Genomic DNA, 8859 nt, shown 5'->3' with positions numbered 1-8859 from the left:
GGGGAGTGGGAGAGAGAGAAGCAGGCTTCCCCCTGAGCAAAGAGCCCAATGCGGGGCTTGATCCCAGGACTCTGGGATCATGACCTGAGCCGAAGGCAGATGCTTAGCTAATGACTGAGCCACCCAGGCACCCCCAAAAAGAATGTATTTAAAATACTAACTTTATAAATCAAAGTTTGGTCACCTGGAAGCTGAATTTCAGGGATCTCCAACCAGATCAACTAAATCAGTATCTGCATTTTAACGTCAGACTCAGTTGAATTCTCTGTATACTACAGTTTGAGAAGAGATGAAATAAAGAGTGCATTGCACTGTATTATATTCTATCCTTATGTTCAGGTACTCTGCTATTTTCTAACTAAAGATATATTAAAAATTATTGAGTCAGGGCGCCTGGGTGGCTCAGTCGGTTAAGCGTCTGCCTTCGGCTCAGGTCATGATCCTGGGGTCCTGGGATCGAGTCCCGCATCGGGCTCCCTGCTCTTTGGGGAGCCTGCTTCTTCCTCTCCTCCCCACTTGTGCTCTCTCACTATCTCTGTCTCTCTCTCTCAAATAAATAAAATCGAAAAAAAAATTATTGAGTCATACTTGTCCTCTACCATAATTCCTTCTTTTCCAGCCCCAACCATGGTAGGAAAGGGAAAAATACTAATTTTCTTCATGAAATATCATAGAATTATAATAAATAAGTATTCAGTCCTGTGTATGTCTCTAGTGGGAACTAAAGTATGATATTCCAAAGGATTTTAAACTCAATATTATATTGTTTGTGAATATCATCAGGATGTTTTCATCTAAGACCTATTATTCTTCATTGACAATGAGATTCTGGGTCTTTTCCTTTTAGCTTTCCTTAAGTATATTCAGAGAATCCAGATTAATTAAATCTGAACCTACACTAAGTAGTATTAAGAAGATTATTAAGAAGCTAATGTTTTTTTAAAAATGCCACATATTCTGTATCACATAATAAGATATAAAAATTTAACCATTCTTTCATAAGATTGCATATAGTGATTATCTACTCTGAGGATCCAGGAGATAATGGATAGTTGGCAATTATAATTAATACTTGACAAAATTAAGAATGTAACCAACTTTGTTTTCATGGTAAAACATTAATATTGTGGTCTAAACACCCTCAAGATAGTATCATTCTTATCAGAGTTTATCAAATAGTAAAAAAAAAAAAGGGAAGCTGATATATTTGACTAGATAATCTATAACCCAGATGTCTGTATACTGTATTTGGAACTCCCCACTTAACTGGAATGACTGGGTGATCATAACTAGGGGTTCTTTCCTAAGATTTTCCTTCTCTGTTCTCCCTCTTTTCCTCTTCCTACTCTTCCAAAAAGTTAGGACTTTCTATCTGAGAGTTCTATTTAATACTCCTTAACTCAGTTATTTAACTTCTTTTGGCGTGGTGAATTATTGAGGACGACATGACCCTGCCTCTCAAACTTAGAAAAACCTCTCATTCACCAGAATAATGAGTATAAAGTCCCTCTGCTCTAATTTAAATAATAATAATAATAATAATTGTTATTACTATTATTTAAGAATTCTTTAGCACTGGAACAGAAAAATCTAGCTTAGAAGAATTCAGTGAAATTAAAGGAATTAGGTGCCGAATTCTCAACACATTATAAATTTAATAATCATAAGTCATTGAGGTATATAACTGCAAAGGCACTTGCTGATTGCTCCTTAGGCAAATAGTTGTTTCTGTAGAGATTATTACTATTTTCAGACTTTGTCAAATTTTATGTGGATTTAAATTTATTGAATGACATTCAGACAAAAAGATTAGATAATTTTGAGGACTGAAATTTCATCTAGATTTCCAAAGCCATTGAAACTGGATTATAGATTCATATTCTCTTTATTTCTTACTGAATCCTCTTGTAAATCCACCTGGCATTCTCATACCAAATTTATTTGCCTAGATGGGCCTCATTGCATTATGAAATTTGCCCTGCTTGGAAGGCCACAGTGAGACCCATTCCTGTTCACATAAGAGTCCAGCTTTTATTGCTATTTGAGACCCTGTATTGTTAACTCATCTAATTCATTGACTATTATTATCCATCAAAGTGCCCTGCTTCAACCATACCCATCTTTTTAGATGTCCAATTCAAGATCAACACCTTTGTTATATACTCCCAAATAGTTTCATGCCACATTGAGTCCCCAGGCCTTTAAACTTTGGCAACACTTTGTGGCATTTATCACTGTTACGGAGCCCAATCTTATGCTGTTTGCTTTCATTTGTGTCACTCCTTGAATGCTTGATATGGTCATTTCTTGCTGAAATAGATTACAATTCTTTGATAAAGATTTATTATATTTTATATTACTCCAAATTTCTTTTCTGTTTACTTCAGAGTGTAACACAATACTATGCACATAACAGATAAATATTTTAGAGATAAAAACACATGCAGCATGTTACAGAATATAATGCTCTTTAACATGAATTATATTGTTTGATTATGCATATATGTGAAATAGGTTTTATTATATCCTATTTTGTAGATGACATTCATGAAGCCCAGGAATATTAAATAATTCAGTCATATTCAGAAAATAGTAAAATACAGAGTCAGTATTTAAACCTAAGGATTCTATATTTATATTTGTGCTCAAAAAATAAAATTAAGGTGTATAAAGAAAGAACAAAAAATTATAGAATTATATTGCATGTGTGTAGGTGTATATGGTGTTGGAGAGGAGATGCTTGAAAACATAGACTTGATTATATTCATGAATTGAGAAGTATTAATGTGGTTTTGATAAGTGATCTGTGTATTTCAAAAATTAAAAACTGCATCTTTCAAGTACCTGGTAATGCTATTTGAAGTTGACAAAAATTTAGGTAAATTTTGCCCTGATATTACTAATAAAATGGTATAGTTTTATGTATTTTAATTGAGTTAGTTATATTCAGAGTATTATTGTGCTCACTTCAGCAGCACATATACTAAAATTGGAATGATACAGAGAAGATTAGCATGGCCAAAGCATTATTAAGGCTACCACTAAGTATGTAATTTATTGCTTTTGCAATATTAAATCTAATTTCTATTACAGATAGTTGGAGTCAATTATTTCCTCATACATTTTCCTACACATATAACTAATATACAAATATTAATTATAAAATGAAATTCACATATCGAATTGTTTCCAATCTGTATTTCATTGAAAATCAATTCCAAAAAATAAAAACAGTTTTTGAGAAATACAATTATCATGGATGTAAAAGCTCTGAAATAAAAAATTCATGTAATTTTATGAAAGTGTATATTGCTCTATGGTAGTAAGTATCTATTAGTTGACATCATGTTTTCTAAGTTTCCTGACAAAAACAAACTTAATTCTGATTCTTTGGCACACTATAAGTCTTGTAACAGGCTCCAAAAAGACGGGTTTTGGGACAAAACAACCTGAGGAAACAAATCTTAGAAAAGCCCTGGGTTTTGCAAAAAAAGTATCCGGGGCTTTTTTGAGAAAGCTGCAAGTTTTTCCAAGATTGTGATAAGCTGGCTGTTCATCCAGATGAAACTTAGACACAACGTGTGCATTAAATATGTTGAAAACATGACAACCTTCTCCCAAATTTGACTATAGAAATCTGGCAATGACACACACTATCAATTTGTTAATTATCCAGGATCCTGTTATCACAACCCTGTTTGTTGTTCTCTCAAAAAGAAGGAAGGAGAAAATCTAGAATAATTTTTTTTTCTAAATATATATGAGGAAATTGGCCCCAAAATTCTTTTCTGAAAAATATGTCATGACAGGAAAACTCAGGGGACTCTTAATCTACTTCTAATTAACAGGACATATTGGTCTTAAAACAGCATATCTGATTCAAAAGTTATTCTGGTATTTTTTGCACAAAAACAAGAGGTATGTATATTAAAGTGAAAGGGTGTCAACTCTTTTTTTTTTTTTTTTTTTGTACTCCACATTTTCCTGAAGAATGGTGTCCCTGACCAAAGGGCAAAAACAAGAATACAGAAAGAAGGACATTATGTTGAACAAAAATAATAAGTTTTGCTTCCATGAATGCACTGAGCTTTGACTATTTCCAGCATTTGTATGGAATTCATTATGTTATCAAAGCTTCAAAAGAAATGTCTTAGTAAAAAAAAAAAAGGCATAAAACTTAGTGAAACAACCCATGTTTGTACTCTTCTAATACTTTCCCATAGTAATTCTTTTGTTCTTCAAATAGGGCCCCTGACACGTTTCCTCCCTTCTTGTGCTACTTTCTTCTTTCTCCCATTGGCAAGTACCTTGAGAATTGGGATTGTATCTTATTTCTGTCTCTTTGCCACATGGCATCTATGTAGCCTTTGCTAAGATGAACGCTGCACAACTATTTTCAATGTTAGATGAAGATGGGGTGAACGGGTGGTGGTGTAAGTTTTGTAAACAAGACTGAAAATAGATTTAATGGAACTCTCAAACAAAAGTACTTGTTTTAATATTTCCATGATTTTTCATGGACCTTGTTACTTTGAGATTTAAAATTGTATATGTGAAGTCAATATGAACCATGAGTTGCTATTTCCAAAAGAAAGCATTTGAAATTGAAAAGAAATGTGAATGTGCCCGTCTTTCTCACTAAGACAACTTGGTTGACAAATGAATAAATCAGTTGCTTTTGACATGATTTTTGGTATGACAATTTAAAATTAATCTAATTCAACTGTCACAGTCAAGATAATCAGATGTTAAGGGCACCTGGGTGGCTCAGTCAGTTAAGTATCTGCCTTCAGCTCAGATCATGATCCCAGAGTTCTGGGATGGAGTCCATTAAACAATACAATGTGGAGGTATGGAAAATGATTTTTTTTAACTCAGAACTTTATGGAAGTCGCAACATAGTTTACAAACAGAACCTCTGGTGTATATTTGATACGTATTTCATTATGTAATATACATTATTCCAGGCATAAGATATGTACAACAAACCACAGGGTAATTAAGACATTTCAAATCTCAAGTTCTGACTTTTTATCATTATAGCAACTTGAAAATTCTTAATAAGTAAAGCTAAAGCATTCTCTCAGATTTTTTCCTGTTTTATTTTCATTTATCTTATAGCAGTGGTATCACTTGTGAACCAACAACTCCAAATGAAAATTAGGACTCCTACAAAAATTTGCCTAATGCAAAAATACCTCAGTATTTTTGTACTGAGTAGAGATAACTCTATTTTATTGGATACAAAAATAAAGTTACATGTTATCATTTACCTGGGCTTCAGAGGGCATCTTAAGATTCAATGCTCCTGTATTTTTCTTTCCTTATTCTGAGAAACCAACCCTCTACATGTAAAACATCACAGGCACTATGAAAATATATCTGATTCTGTTTGATGCAGGAAGTTCCATCCCTTCACTTGGATTATGGTAGGGAGACCATCTATATACTAAGCATTGCTAAAGCATTGTGAATCAAGAAACAGATCAATCTATTTTGAACTTTGACGTTCTTCTCTATGCTAGTAACATCATGAATGCCATTCAAAGACTTTCTGCAGAGCATATGAGGATTTGTTTTATGTCCAAAGAAAGTGAGAAAAATAGGTTGGAAGAATTGAGGGCATAAATATCAATAATTGTAATATCAAGATTATAATTGATTATCAATAATCAATATTATTATCAATGTCTCTGCATCTCCTCACCAATGTTTATTGTTTTTTCTCCTAAATGTTTCTTGAATCTATTTTCTTCATTTCTTAGGTTTTATTAACTTAGTATCATCTTTGGACTGCACTTCTGCCATAGCCTAAGTCCTGGTACTCTTAACTTTAGATCACCTTCATATCCATCCCAAATGACACTGCGAGACTCTTGCCCCTGAAGGAAGAGTCTGGGCATAACATTCCTTCAAACTGCCCTGCACACTGAATAAAAGTAAGCCCAGTTTCTGTGAGATAATACATAGACTCCAGATAAGTTTTGCAGACCAGTGCCCTGTAACACTAAGTTTTCAGAGCTCACTCTCTGTATTTGCATGTGTTGGTCCCACTCAAATTGTGTGACAGGTGCATAAGGGGAGTGAGGTGAATTTCATGCTTAGAGAAAAAAAATTATAATGCCTACTCAATAATTTGAAGAGTCTGGGTTTTGATCTTTACTTTCCACTTAGTAACTGTGTGGTCCTTTGCAGGTTATTTAATCTCCTTGAATTTCTGTTGAGACACTGAGCGGGGAGGAAAGGATGGGAGAAGAGAATATTGGAGAGGAAAGAGAACGTGGGAGGTAAGGGAAGGGGAGGGGAGGAGATTAAATGAGGCAGGGAGATTAAGGTGGTCAAGCAAGTTTAGGGAATGCAGTCTCTCAAAAAGGGGAAGCTATTTCATAAAAGAGGGTGCTGTGGCAAAATACCAGCAGGAACATTTTGAGCTGAAGATTTCAATGCTTATTTCAAATATTAATTTCGCCTTTATATCACCATGTGTGTAGTTGTATGGAGTGTCGGTGTTTCTAGTAAAACATGGAAGGAAAACAACAGTATATATTAAGAAAATGGCGGCTCTCTGTTGGGGATAAAACACTGCATGAGTATTTTTTTAAAACTTCTGAAAGTGAAATGTTGGCTAAATACCTTAAGTTTTCTATGCTTGCAACAGACATCTGGATTTTGGAAACATCTAGTTTGTTAATGCCATCTGAAGAAAAATACAAATGGATGAAATGTTGTCTGTTACCTGGAGGTTATAAAAGTTTCCTAAAATAAGAGGACAAAGACGTCCACCTCCATTCGTAGCCTTTCCTCAATTATTCTACCGTTCCCTAACTCTGGAATGCCTACAGCCTGATACAGCTGTATTTGTAAAATCACCTCTGGGTTTGCAGACAACCTCCTTTCCAAGACCTTGCAATCAATGATCCTATCTTTCTATTTAATGTTAAGCGTGGCTTGTAGGTGCCACTGATGGAACTGTTCAAAAAGTCAGATGTGACTTTGGTAAGAGATTAAGTATTATCTTTAATTAATGGATCTATGAAAAGAAAAGAAAATCCAAAGCTACAAGCTCTTCATATCCTAGACACAGGCAACTTGACATTTGCATTGAAATCCCTTCATTTTGTCTTTTATAGAATAATGCCTTCCCTTTATCTTTTAAATTAAACATTGTATAATGTTCATTGAAGAACAAAATCATATCACTGTGAAAGTCATGTTCAAAGATGTGCTGTAGAATTTTAAGTGCAGGTCAAGAAATTTATTGAAGTGGACCAAACTGATACACAAAACCTCTCTGTTTGGGGTTTTTGCACAATGCTATCAGCACCTTATAATACATTATTTCATTTTCTTCATATTAAATAAGTTGTAATTACCACTGCAAATTCCTCTTTAAAGCATGCTTTTAAAAAGTGTGTATTTAATTTTTTGCAAAACTATAAACTGATTTTGGGGTTTTGGCTAGTGAAAACCCAAAACATTTTAGCTGATATACTTCTGTTAAATATGTCTTTCTCATATTTCATAAAAGATTAATGCATGCACTAACATGAAAACATATATTTATATACAGATGCCATTACTAAATATGTTTAAATTCTATACCTATCTATATGTATATATACCTTTTATATATTTAGTTATTATATATGGGAGATAAAGCATTTTCTTTCTTTAAAAACAATGATCTTACCATAGTTTAATATACAGTAAAATATTTTAACTGATACTCTTACTTCCAAGAAGATAAAAATTTAAAATTGACAATATGCATCCTAAGTTTGCATTTATGTTTTTTCACTATAAAGCATAATTTGGTAGCCTGCTCTTGTTTGGGCAGTTGGGAATTAGCCTTTCTAATTACTAACTTAATTTGCAGCTTAACTTGTTGCTCATGTCCAGAGCTTATCTTTTTCAGCAAAACTGAAAAAAAAAATAAATGAGAAAATAACTAGATAAAATTATTCTTAACGATTGGAAAGAAGTGTGGAAGAACACGACCAGGCTAAAATTCACTTAAAAGTTAAATCCTCTTCTGCCTTACATGCAGTGATAGTGTAGAGGGGACAGTTATGTGAGATAGGACATCATATATCCAATTCATAAGGTCTTTTTAAAGATTTAATTAACATTTATTTTAGAGGACAGAGGGAGAGCGGGGAGAGGGGAAGGGTACAGAGAGAGGGAGGGAGAGAGTATCAAGCCGACTCCACACTGAGAACAGAGCCTGACATGGGTCTCCATCTCAGGATCCTGAGATCATGACCTGAGCCAAAACCAAGAGTCAGATGCTTAACCAGCTGAGCCACCCGGGCGCCCCTCCAATTTGTACTTTTTATTTCTAGCTAATAATATTCTATGTATGTAAATATGTGACTGTGGTCTGTCATTGATGTAACTGGCTAATAATGAAAGAATTAACTCAGAAAATGCAAATCCCCAGAGCCTTTATTTTTATTTTAAATAATAACTAATTTTCAAGCTTGTACTACATGTCAAATATGATGTTTAGTTTAATAATATTTATCTATGTTTTTATAATTAAGCAATAGATGGTCACTAACAAAAATTTGTAAAATACAAAAATATAGACAAATAATTTTTTTTCCTAGGCAAAGAACTTTATTAACCTTGTTTCAAACTTTATTCCCAGGCTTCTTCAGCTTAAATAGCTGCAAAGAATGCATTGTGTATAAGCAAAAACTGAAAAGAGCTGCAGTGTCCAAGGGGCTTGGGCTTAAAAATATTAGAGATCTAGATTTTATCAGATCCATGAACAAAATTTTAAAAAGCAGTCATAATATAAAATAGCAGCTCCCAGTGACTTCTTCAAGTTTTCTGTTCTTCAGAAGTTGACTCAAT

At 33.6% G+C, this 8859-nt stretch overlaps 1 non-coding gene across 1 annotated transcript; it reads left to right on the top strand.

Moving 5' to 3' along the window:
• Nucleotides 1-2959: 2959 nt before the first annotated feature.
• On the top strand, nucleotides 2960-3067 carry LOC112836146 (U6 spliceosomal RNA). Its single transcript, XR_003211400.1, has one exon. It is a non-coding gene; the product is annotated as a U6 spliceosomal RNA (small nuclear RNA).
• The last annotated feature ends 5792 nt before the right edge of the window (nucleotides 3068-8859 follow it).

The sequence above is a fragment of the Callorhinus ursinus genome, unplaced genomic scaffold, assembly GCF_003265705.2.
Source record: "Callorhinus ursinus isolate GAN/ISIS: 27379988/994484 unplaced genomic scaffold, GSC_fseal_2.0 scaffold4, whole genome shotgun sequence".
Taxonomy (NCBI): domain Eukaryota; kingdom Metazoa; phylum Chordata; class Mammalia; order Carnivora; family Otariidae; genus Callorhinus; species Callorhinus ursinus.
Note: the sequence above shows the minus strand (reverse complement) of the source record. Positions and strands in the feature narration are given on the sequence as shown.